Genomic DNA, 12,947 nt, shown 5'->3' with positions numbered 1-12,947 from the left:
GCATGTTAAAATAAATAATGCACTTTGTGACTTCAATAATAAATATGGCAGTGCCATGTTGGCATTTTTTTCCCATAACTTGAGTTGATTTATTTTGGAAAACCTTGTTACATTGATTAATGCATCCAGCGGGGCATCACAACAAAATTAGGCATAATAATGTGTTAATTCCACGACTGTATATATCGGTATCGGTTGATATTGGAATCGGTAATTAAGAGTTGGACAATATCGGAATGTCGGATATCGGCAAAAAAGCCATTATTGGACATTTCTAATTGCCAGAATGGATTTGAATCGAGAATTGTGTTGAATGGAGAATCCACCAGGAATCTGATCGATTTATTAGGTGCCCAAAGATTCACACCCCTACAAACTGTACTCTATTGAAAATTTGACCACATCCTCTCACCCTAATCGGTCAATCTGCGCGGCGCGTTATGTATTACACCTCATTCCTAAAATTAGGCATAATAATGTGTTAATTCCACGACTGTATATATCGGTATCGGTTGATATTGGAATCAATAATTAAGATTGGACAATATCGGGATATCGGCAAAAAAGCCATTATCGGACATCTCTACTTCTGACATATGTGCACCTGTGCTGTTTCATTTTATAGTTGAACATCTGACAGGAAAAAAAATCTACCAACATGCATATGACTTCAAAGAAGTTATTTCCCCTAATCAATATTTGAAAGAGTTGTGCAAACATTCCACTCGGGGTCCTTTAACATGATGCAACATCCTGTTAAATGCTATTCTTTCTTAACTTTACAACGAAAGTCCTGTGTTTGTAATTACGCCACGTTGACATTTGACAACAAACCAAGGGGGGTTCATGTGCTTCATTCTATAATAAACTATAGTGTAAGGAATGTGTTTACTTAGTTATCTAAAAAAATATATCTCTGAAAGCGTTGCAAAACTCATGAGGCTAAACTCCCCGCTTAAAGTCGCCCATTGGCACATTTTTACTTTGGCCCATGGAGGCAAAACGTTTCGGACCCCCTGCTCTAGATAGACCCTTATGAAAAGGGGAACTGCACTTTTCTATTTTGCCTATTAAGGACAATCATTATGAAAGACAAGAACACGTCTTTATTTAAAAATGATTAAAAAAACGCTTTCAAGATGTGGTTATTCGTAGCCAGTGTTGTAGCCTTCAAAGCCCTCTAAAACAACTTTTAAAACCCTCCATCAACATCTATATATAATGTAGTAACAGACACGTTCATAACAATATGTAATATAAACAATATTTACCGTATTTTAGTCATTTTAATCAATAGCAGGACTTCTTTCTGTGGCACAATAATTTCTGTTTTATAGCGACTTCCGGCAACTAATGTGTGTTCCTACTTCTGCAAACAAACACACGGGTGTGTTGTAATCATGGCAGATGTGCTAACAAACAACGAAGACAACTAATGAGGATTCACAACCTTATCTTTTTGAAGCTGAATATACGAACAGAGGATGGACTACTGACTCAATAACTCCACGGTGACGTTTCGGTGAATTTACTGACGAATTTGTGAAACTGAAACAATACAAAAAGAAAGCCATTGTAAGTTAATATGAACACGGACACTCGTAGACGCATTAGTATATTAGCTAATGCTAACGACGCTAGCTTCATTAAATTACGATAGCACGTACAAATATGCATGAAAACACTCCTACAGAGATCACATGTGAAACTTAAACGTTTCTTGGAGTGATAAATCAAGAATCCTTTTGAGCAAAAACGCTATGGACACTTATTTCCGGTTCAGGGCATTAAAACAGGAATTACATTATTATCCCGCAACACCTGCAGTGAACAAACGTGTCCAATGGCGCCATAGCACAAACATTAACAGGACAAATTCATAAACTAACCGTTTTGTATTTTAAGCCGCAGGGTTAGAAAAAAAGTAGCAGCTTATAGTCCGAAATTTACGGTAATTCGGGCTGTCAAAATGAACGAGTTAACTCATGTGATTAATCACAAAAACTTACCGCATATTTATGTACACACACATAGACTAATCATGCAATTTATTCATAAATCTTATTTGGTCAGTGATCAGATCAATGCATAGGTAAATACAAAAATCAGTGAAGAGACTGGTAAATTTTACTCCAAAATACATCCTGAAAGAACTTTAAATAAAAAGGTTACCAACTTTGGTGCAAATAAATGACATGCATTCAAGCAAAACGTTTGAAAATATTCCTGGACGACATGCTGACAATAAAATTGCAATTGTGTACAAATATTGAGGTCTTCTACCAAGGAGATTGTAACCATACAAGCGACTTATCACCTGTGATTAATCCAAATTCCATTATGTGATCAGACAATTTCATTCATTTTAATCATTTGACAGCCCTACAAATAATATATTGCAAGACTCGTTTTGAATGGAGAATCGCTTCTGAATCTAATCCGCCACCCCAAGAATCGGATCGAATCGTTAGGAGCCCAAACATTCACACCCTTATTACTTTCTACTATAACGCGGTTCCATATACCGTATTTTTCTGACTATATGTCGCAGTTTTTTTCATAGTTTGGCCGGGGGTGCGACTTATACTCAGAAGCAACTTATGTGTGAAATTATTAACACATTACCGTAAAATATCGAATAATATTATTTAGCTCATTCACATAAGAGACTAGATGTATAAGATTTCATGGGATTTAGCGATTAGGAGTGACAGATTGTTTGGTAAACGTATAGCATGTTCTATATGTTATAGTTATTTGAATGACTCTTACCATAACATGTTACGTTAACATACCAGGCACGTTCTCAGTTGGTTATTTATGCCTCATATAACGTACACTTATTCAGCCTGTTGTTCACTATTCTTTATTTATTTAAAATTGCCTTTGAAATGTCTATTCTTAGTGTTGGGTTTAACAAATACATTTCCCCCAAAAATGCGACTTATACTCCAGTGCGACTTATATATGTTTGTTTTCTTCTTTATTATGCATTTTCGGCTGGTGCGACTTATACTCCGGTGCGACTTATACTCCGAAAAATATACGGTATACTCACACGTCTGTTAAAGTGAACTAATCACTTACTTCTTTGCTGTTTCAAGCTAGCTTAGCATTTTTCTCTGCTGTCTGCTGCTCTCTTGGCTCGATGTGTCACGTTTTCACCTCTTTCTCCAGTTCCACTGTGATTTTAATACTTCTAAGAAATTTACTTTATTTGCCACAGTGAAGGGCATATTAACTTAGAGGGGCCACTCTGCACTGAGTATACTATATAGGCAGTTAGTAGTGGCCTTGTCTGTCAACAAAAGGACCAAGCTGCAAGGCAAAAGTGCTATTTTTTGTCATCAGAATTGAAAGGCATTGATTGGCATCTGGCGTCCAAACTTTTCCACAGAAATTGGCGATAAATGATCAATTGGAACACTATCAGCGTCATCTATTTCTTCCTCCGTGGCCATTTGTTATGGTACGTGACGTCAACGTGTTTACGTCATTGATGACGTTGACGAATCGTCCCGGTCCTAAATCGAAGCAACAGAATATAATGTTTTTTTTCTAATTTAACTAAAATCGATGGATTGTTGCCGCCAAATTACGTGCTATCGTTCTTTTGGTACTCATTGGGTTAAATCTGGAACCTCAGGTAGTAAATGTAATCTAATGATAAATTGATTTTATAGATAAAAACAACTTTTTTGTGGCAAAATATATTTTTTAAAGGGGAACATTATCACCAGAGCTATGTAAGCGTCAATATATACCTTGATGTTGCAGAAAAAAGACCATATATTTTTTTAACCGATTTCCGAACTCTAAATGGGTGAATTTTGGCGAATTAAACGCCTTTCTAATATTCGCTCTCGGAGCGATGACGTCACGTTGTGATGTCACATCGGGAAGCAATCCGCCATTTTCTCAAACACCGAGTCAAATCCGCTCTGTTAATTTCCGTTTTTTCGACTGTTTTCCGTACCTTGGAGACAGAAAGTGGCAAGAAATTGGACGTTTGTTCCACACACTTTACCGACAAAAGCTATGCTACGACAGAGATGGCAAGAATGTGTGGATATCCTGCGACACTCAAAGCAGATGCATTTCCAACGATAAAGTCAAAGAAATCTGCCGCCAGACCCCTATTGAATCTGCCGGAGTGTGTGAGCAATTCAGGGACAAAGGACCTCGGTAGCACACTTCTTGGCTCACACCGTCCCTTATGCCACCGAAGATGATCATGAGAACAATATCGACCCTAGCTTCCCTGGCCTGCTGACATCAACTCCAAAACTGGACATATCAGCTTTCACGAAAAGAGCGCGGATGAGGGTATGTCTACAGAATATATTAATTGATGAAAATTGGGCTGTCTGCACTCTCAAAGTGCATGTTGCCAAATGTATTTCATATGCTGTAAACCTAGTTCATAGTTGTTAGTTTCCTTTAATGCCAAACACATACCAATCGTTGGTTAGAAGGCGATCGCCGAATTCGACCTCGCTTTCTCCCGTGTCGCTGGCTGTCGTGTCGTTTTCGCTTGCATACGGTTCAAACCGATAAGACTCAATAGCTTCAGTTTCTTCTTCAATTTCGTTTTCGCTACCTGCCTCCACACTACAACCATCCGTTTCAATACATTCGTAATCTGTTGAATCGCTTAAGCCGCTGAAATCAGAGTCTGAATCCGAGCTAATGTCGCTATAGCTTGCTGTTCTTTCCGCCATGTTTGTTTGTGTTGGCTTCACTATGTGACGTCACAGGAAAATGGACGGGTGTTTATAACGATGGTTAAAATCAGGCACTTTGAAGCTTTTTTTAGGGATATTGCGTGATGGGTAAAATTTTGAAAAAAACTTCGAAAAATATAATAAGCCACTGGGAACTGATTTTTAATGGTTTTAACCATTCTGAAATTGTGATAATGTTCCCCTTTAAATAAATGTGTTTCGTCGTACTTTTTGCCCTCAGGAGCTTCCGTAGCTTCCGGCCTTCTGTTATTTCCTTAACGGAGATTCACACACATAAGGAAACGTGGCTAATACTAACACAAACAAGACGTTTGTTCCAAAGAAAAGAAAAGTGTTGTCAGTTGTTTGGATTTGCTGCAACAGACGTGGAGCAAGTGACTGCACGCTGCAAAGTTTGTTTAAAAAAGGCAGCAGCACAACAAACTTATACTAGCATATCAAACACTGGCATCCAACAGAGTGGGGAGAATGCAACAATTTACAAGGGGAACAACAAACTTCGGCTAAAAAGCAGCTTTCTGTGGTAAAAAAATGTAAACAAAGTACCTTGTATTGCGTTTATCCACGGACTAAAACTAGAGAGCTCTCTCAATGTTGGACTTTATTTGCATTCTTGCATTTTTACTTAGAGATTTATTTTAATTAAGACAAAATATTTAAGTTTGCCCTTTATTGATCTCAATAATTGAGTTTATTTGCATGCAATGAGCAATGCTACAAATGTTTATTAGTATTTTATTCAAGACAATTGTATTGCCTCCCACATGAAGCTCTTTATTTAGCCATCTACCCACCAATTTTGTTCCACTTGTCCCTTTTGCGGTCAAGTTATTTGAAAATGATTCTAGACTAAATGCAAGTTATAACTGTCCGAAAAAAACTTTATAAAAATTTTAATTATGCCAAAAGTAAGATGCCATGTTCGTTCAAACTACACATTTTTGATCAAATTAAAGCAAAACGTGTTTTGAATTACCTCAATCATTTCTATTTATTAGTTTCTGTTAAAAGGGGCCATATTTTGATTTATTTTCTAAATTAAAAAAACATTTTTGTGGTCTACATCAGGTTTTTTTTTTTAACCTTTTTGACCTCGGGGCCCAACTTTTCCACTACAGATTCCACTCAAATATAACCAACTAGTAATCTTACTATTGATTTTTAAATCGTATTCAGTAATTATATATAACCTACTTACAGTTCACAACCTTGTCAAATGATATGAAACTATGTATTAATAAAATATTTATATATTCATTCAACACATAACCTTAAACTTTGGTCGGGGTGATTTGAAAAAAAAAAAAACAAGTGTACTGCATAACAATTGACTCATAATTAACTGACAGAAAATACTTTGACACAATTATGTTGTGCTAAAATATGAATGATGAATATTGACAACATATGAATGTCACACACTTCATCTAGTTTAAGTACATATATACCGAGATAAATATCGAATATCTAGTTTAAGTAAAAATATATCGAGATATATATCGGGACGGCGTGGCGCAGTGGAAGAGTGGCCGTGCGCAACCCAAGGGTCCCTGGTTCAATCCCCACCTAGTACCAACCTCGTCATGTCCGTTGTGTCCTGAGCAAGACACTTCACCCTTGCTCCTGGTGGGTGCTGGTTAGCGCCTTGCATGGCAGCTCCCTCCATCAGTGTGTGAATGTGTGTGTGAATGGGTAAATGTGGAAGTAGTGTCAAAGCGCTTTGAGTACCTTGAAGGTAGAAAAGCGCTATACAAGTGCAACCCATTTATCATTTATCATATCGAATATCTAGTTTAGGTAAAAATATATCGAGATATATATCGAATATCTAGTTTAGGTAAAAATATATCGAGATATATATTGAATATTTAGTTTAAGTACAAATATATCGAGATATATATCGAATATCTAGTTTAAGTAAAAATATATCGATATATATATCAAATATCTAGTTTAAGTAAAAATATATTGATATATATATATATATAGCGAATATCTAGTTTAAGTAAAAATATATTGGGATATGTATCGAATATCTAGTCTAGGTAAAAATATATCGAAATATATATTGAATATCTAGTTTAAAGTACAAATATATCGAGATATATATTGAATATCTAGTTCAAGTACAAATATAGAGATATACAGTATATCGAATATCTAGTTTAGGTAAAAATATATCGAGATATATATCGAATATCTAGTTTAAGTAAAAATATATTGAGATATATATCGAATATTTAGTTTAAGTACAAATATATCGAGATATATATCGAATATCTAGTCTAGGTAAAAATATATAGAGATATATATTGAATATCTAGTTTAAGTACAAATATATCGAGATATATATTGAATATCTAGTTTAAGTACAAATATAGAGATACACAGTATATCGAATATCTAGTTTTAGTAAAAATATATTGAGATACATATCGAATATATTGAGTTTAAGTAAAAATATATCGAGATATATATCGAATATCGAGTTTAAGTAAAAATATATCGAGATATATATCGAATATCTAGTTTAAGTACAAATACATCGAGATACATATCGAATATCTAGTTTAAGTAAAGATATATATCGAGATATATATCGAATATCTAGTTTAGGTAAAAATATATAGAGATATATATCGAATATCTAGTTTAAGTAAAAATATATTGATATATATATCGAATATCTAGTTTAAGTACAAATATATCGAGATATATATTGAATATCTAGTTTAAGTACAAATATAGAGATACACAGTATATCGAATATCTAGTTTAAGTAAAAATATATTGAGATACATATCGAATATATTGAGTTTAAGTACAAATATATTGAGATATATATCGAATATCTAGTCTAGGTAAAAATATAGAGATATATATTGAATATCTAGTTTAAGTAAAAATACATCGAGATACATATCGAATATCTAGTTTAAGTACAAATATATCGAGATATATATTGAATATCTAGTTTAAGTACAAATATAGAGATATACAGTATATCGAATAGTTTAAGTAAAATATATCGAGATAAATCAAATATATAGTTTAAGTAAAAATATATCGAGATACATATCGAATATCTAGTTTAAGTACAAATATATCGAGATATATATTGAATATCTAGTTTAAGTACAAATATAGAGATATACAGTATATCGAATAGTTTAAGTAAAATATATCGAGATAAATCAAATATCTAGTTTAAGTAAAAATATATCGAGATACATATCGAATATCGAGTTTAAGTAAAAATATATCGAGATATATATCGAATATCTAGTTTAAGTAAAAATATATCGAGATACATATCGAATATCGAGTTTAAGTAAAAATATATCGAGATATATATCGAATATCTAGTTTAAGTAAAAATATATTGAGATATATATAGAATATCTAGTCTAGGTAAAAATATATCGAGATATATATCAAATATCTAGTTTAAGTAAAAATATATCGAGATACATATCGAATATCGAGCTTAGGTAAAAATATATCGAGATATATATTGAATATCGAGTTTAAGTAAAAATATGTCGAGATATATATCGAATATCAACTTTAAGTAAAAATATATGGAGAAATACTTTTTCATTCATATCGCCCAGCCCTACTTTAGAGTACAATGGCAGACTCGCGCAAAACACTTTGGGTACAGCTCTACCATATATGGAGAAATCCACTGGCATCACAATTGGGGAAAACATCACAAATGGGGCAAATTCCAAATAGCTGGTTTGGAGGACAAATGAAGGAAGGCAAGATTGTTTTATAAAAATCCCCGCCATGCCTCCATGGTTTGATTAAAATGTTGGGGAGTTATGCAGATCCAAAAAACAGGTACTAATAGGTAAGAAAAGTTGGTTTTGCGTAATGAAGGGGGTGGGAATCTGAGTTTTTATGTACAGGCTTATGTGCTAGTATGACAATAAAAGTTCCCTGAATCCTTGAGTTTGGGAAAGGATCGTTATACCGTGACGCAGGTAGCCACCAAACCTAAACTAAAGCGCAACCAGTGACCGATAATTCCACACTGACCGAGCCTTAGAGAATTCCACAGGAAAGGATAAAGGCTGATGTGGCTCTCACATCTGGGAGGGCACCCAATAATCCTTGCAGGGTCTGTGGAAGAAGGCCAAACCGTGGCCAAAAATCTGCGTCACTAAGCCGCCTGATGTGATGCAAATACGAGACCATAGACTAAGTCAGGACACATGAATCACCATCATTTCACGGACATGTAATGGAGAAAATTCCACATTGGTCCAGAATATTCCACGTGGCACCCATGACTGTTTTCCACCCAAGAATGCAACAATAATCACAAATCAATCATAGCTTCAACCTCGTTTACAGCCATGACTATAGTTCATAAAAGGGCATTTAATGGATTTTTTCTTCTTTTATTCAACTTTACAAATTTGAAAGTGAGTTGGTATTGACTAAAAATGAGGTAGAACACAGAAAATGTGGAAATTACGCACAAGGCTTCATTTTGCGCCACTTTCAATAGAAAAGATCAAACGCGTGGTTCGGCGACCATTGACGAAATGTTGCCTTAAATAAAATAAAATAAACATATTTAACGGGGTTTCGTTGTCAGACGAACATAAAAAGTAGTTATTGGACACACGTAGGAGACTAAAAGTTGGAGCCCAAACTTGAGCTGAGAGACGTGAGAGATGCTGCCACGCTTTGTTTGCCAAGTGGCGTCTAACAAATACCTTGAGATGGAAGTCCTCTGCTTCACTCCAACGCGGGTAGGCTCGTCTATCTTGTGGGGTTTTTGCTTCTTTTAATTTTCCTGTTTTCAAGCCCTTAAAAGGACTCCCGCTCAAGCCATTCGATGTGTTGTCAGTGAGGAGCGGGGATCCTTCTCTCCGGTGTCGTGTTGTGCGGCGGTGGTTAGACAAAGAATGGGGGCTGCTGGCGATGCGTCGTTGGCGAACGAGCCGGCCCTTATATACGGCTCTTTGATGTGAACCACACGAGACGGCTCTATGGAGTGAAATTACTGCCAAAACGCCAAAAAAAATCACACAGAAATGTGTGTTTTACTCACGATTTACCATCGACTCGCAAGCATAAAAGCAATTATTTTCATTCATTCGCAATTAAAAACTATTTCTGTAAGTAAAAGGAAAACGAGTCGCAAGTATAAAAGCGATTTACTGAAAGTAAAAAAAAAAACAATTCGCAAGGAAAAAAAACAAAAAATAATACACAAATATAAAAACTATTTTCTGCAAGTGAAATAAAAACAATTCTAAAGTATAAAAACATTTTTTCTGCAAGAGAAAAAGAATAAAAACATAAAAACAATTATTTTCATTAATTCTCAATTAAAAACTATTTTCTGTGAGTAAAAGGAAAACGAATCGCAAGTATGAAAGCAATTTACCGCAAGTAAAAAAAAAAAAACAATTCGCAAGTAAAAAAAACAAAAAACAATACACAAATATAAAAACAATTTACTGCGAGTGAAATGAAAAAATTCTAAAGGATAAAAACAATTTCCTGCAAGTGAAAAAGAACAGATCACAAGAATAAAAACTATTTTCTGCAAGTGAAATTATAACATTCTAAAGGATAAAAACAATGTCCTGCAGTGAAAAAGAACGATTCACAAGAAAAAAAACAATTTCCTGCAAGTGAAATATTTTTTTTGCAAGTATAAAAACGTTTCTTTTTTTTAATAGAAAAAATAAAATGTCTACAATTAAAAAAAACAATTTGCAAGTATAAAAACAATATTCAAAAAAAGTATTGCAAGTAAAAAAAAAACGATTTACAAGTATAAAAATTATTTTATACAAAATTTAAAAAAAACAATTTGCAAGTATAAAAACAATTTGTTTGGAGTAAAACAGTTGTTTTGCAAGTGTAAAAACAATTTTCTTCAAGTAAAAAAATTATTATTCACAAGTATAAAAAAAAAATCCTTTAATTAAATAAAATTATTCACAAGTAAAAACAATTATGCAAGTAAAGGAGTGATCCGCAAGTAAAAAAATAACATTCCTGCAAGTACAAAAACAGTTTTATTTAAACAAAAAAATATATTCACAAGTAAAATAAAGATTTTGCAGGTAAAAAAATATTTGCAAGTATAAAAACAATTTTTTTGCAATTGAAAAATACGATTCACAAGTATAAAAACTATTTTCTGCAAATTAAAAAAAATATTTGCAAGTTAAAAAAGACATTTTCTGCAAGTAAAAAAATTTGCAAGTATAAAAACAAATTTCTTCAAGTTGAACCTTTTGGCAGTAACATTCCACCCAGTGCAATCCACACACTTGCACTCAGCACACCTGTAATTTGCACTCTACAACGACAGGTGCAGGTCAGGTGTGCCCAAACTTCAATCAAGGGCTGCATACTAGAAAGTCAAATCATGCGGGGGCATTTTAATATCTTTTTAATTTTTTATATAAGTGCAAAAAAAAAAAAAGTCAGGCTTTTCTATGAGTGTTGTGTTAAAAGTGACAAAGCATATAAATTATTTCCAAGATTTACTCTTTTTCTCAATACATCATCACTTTGCTTACATTTTTACTGTTGTTTTTTGATTGATGTTATCTCAACAGTACTTTGCGGGCCAACAAAGCTCGAAGTACGGCCCGCAAATGGCACCCGGGGCTGCATTTTGGACACATCTGCTGTAAGTTAAATTTCCTCTCAATGTTTGGCATGTTACTTCCAAATCTTTTTACTTGCAGAACATTTTTTCATGCTTGTGAATCGGTTTTTTTTAGTTGACGAAAATTGTCTCTTGCTTGTGAATCATTTTTTTTAATTGAAGAAATGTTTTTTTCCTTGCGAATCATGTTTTTGAATTGAAGAAATTTGGTTTTTTTACTTGCAAATAGTTTTTTTATTTGAACAAAATTGTTTTCTTACTTGCAAATAATTTTTTTAATCAAATAAAATTGTTTTTATACTTACAAATCATTTTCTTTTTATAATAAGATAATCTTATTAATCTCATCATGTGATTCACTACTTACATACTATCTATTTATGAGTACCGTATTTTCCGCACCATAAGCCGCCCTGGGTTATAAGCCGCGCCTTCAATGAACGGCATATTTCAAAACTTTGTCCACCTATAAGCCGCCCCGTGTTATAAGCCGCATCTAACTGCGCTAAAGGGAATGTCAAAAAAACAGTCAGATAGGTCAGTCAAACTTTAATAATATATTAAAAACCAGCGTTCTAACAACTCTGTTCACTCCCAAAATGTACGGTAATGTGCAAATGTGCAATCAATAAGCATCAATAACTTAATGTTGCTCGAACGTTAATGTCACAACACACAAAATAAACATAACGCTCACTTTCTGAAGTTATTCTTCATTCATAAATCCCTCGAATTCTTCTCCTTCGGTGTCTGAATTAAAAAGTTGGGCGAATACGGGATCCAAAATGGCCGGCTCCGTCTCGTCGCAGTTCTGTGAATCCTGCCTTCCGGAAAGCTCGGACCACAGTTGTGACCGAAATATCCGCCCAGGCATTTACGATCCACTGGCAGATGTTGGCGTATGTCGTCCGGCGCTGTCTCCCTGTCTTAGTGAAGGTGTGTTCGCCTTCGGTCATCCATTGTTCCCACGCCGTTCGCAGTCGTGCTTTAAATGCCCTGTTGACACCAATATCGAGCGGTTGGAGTTCTTTGGTTAAAAATTGCCTTAAGTTTAAATTCTGCGTTATACGCGTGTCGCTTAGTAGGAGCCATTTTGTGGTCTTTACAGATGTAAACACACAAATGAAATGAAACGCAATATCCGGGGGCTTCTTCTTCTATGGGGGCGGGTGGTTGCTTACAGTAGAAGAAGAAGCGCTTCCTCTTCTATGGGGGCGGGTGCTTACCTTGGCGGTTGCTTACCATAGAAGAAGAAGCGCTTCCTCTTCTACGGGGAAAAAAGATGGCGGCTGTTTACCGTAGTTGCGAGACCGAAACTTTATGAAAATAAATATTTATATTAATCCATATATAAGGCGCACCGGGTTATAAGCCGCACTGTCAGCTTTTGTGAAAATTTGTGGTTTTTAGGTGCGGCTTATAGTGCGGAAAATACGGTAATTCAGTGATTATTTATGGTCCGCAGCAGTACTCAGTTGTAATACCATTTTCCACCACTGGTGGCAGTAATGACAGTATCAAACAAACAGAAGAAGTCTGGAGTAAAGTCAAAG

At 34.6% G+C, this 12,947-nt stretch overlaps 1 protein-coding gene across 1 annotated transcript in view; it reads right to left on the bottom strand.

Annotated features, from left to right (window-relative positions):
* The window catches only part of gjc4b (gap junction protein gamma 4b), a 31,697-nt gene extending 22,026 nt beyond the window's left edge, over positions 1 to 9,671 (bottom strand). Inside the window, exon 1 of the mRNA XM_061926533.2 lies at positions 9,476 to 9,671. The gene's annotated coding sequence lies outside the window, so the exon portion shown is untranslated. The remainder of the gene's footprint in view (positions 1 to 9,475) is intronic.
* Between the last annotated feature and the right edge of the window lie 3,276 nt (positions 9,672 to 12,947).

Source organism: Nerophis lumbriciformis, linkage group LG31 (assembly GCF_033978685.3).
Source record: "Nerophis lumbriciformis linkage group LG31, RoL_Nlum_v2.1, whole genome shotgun sequence".
Taxonomy (NCBI): domain Eukaryota; kingdom Metazoa; phylum Chordata; class Actinopteri; order Syngnathiformes; family Syngnathidae; genus Nerophis; species Nerophis lumbriciformis.
The sequence above is the reverse complement of the archived record's forward strand: the minus strand, read 5'-3'. Positions and strand labels throughout refer to the sequence as shown.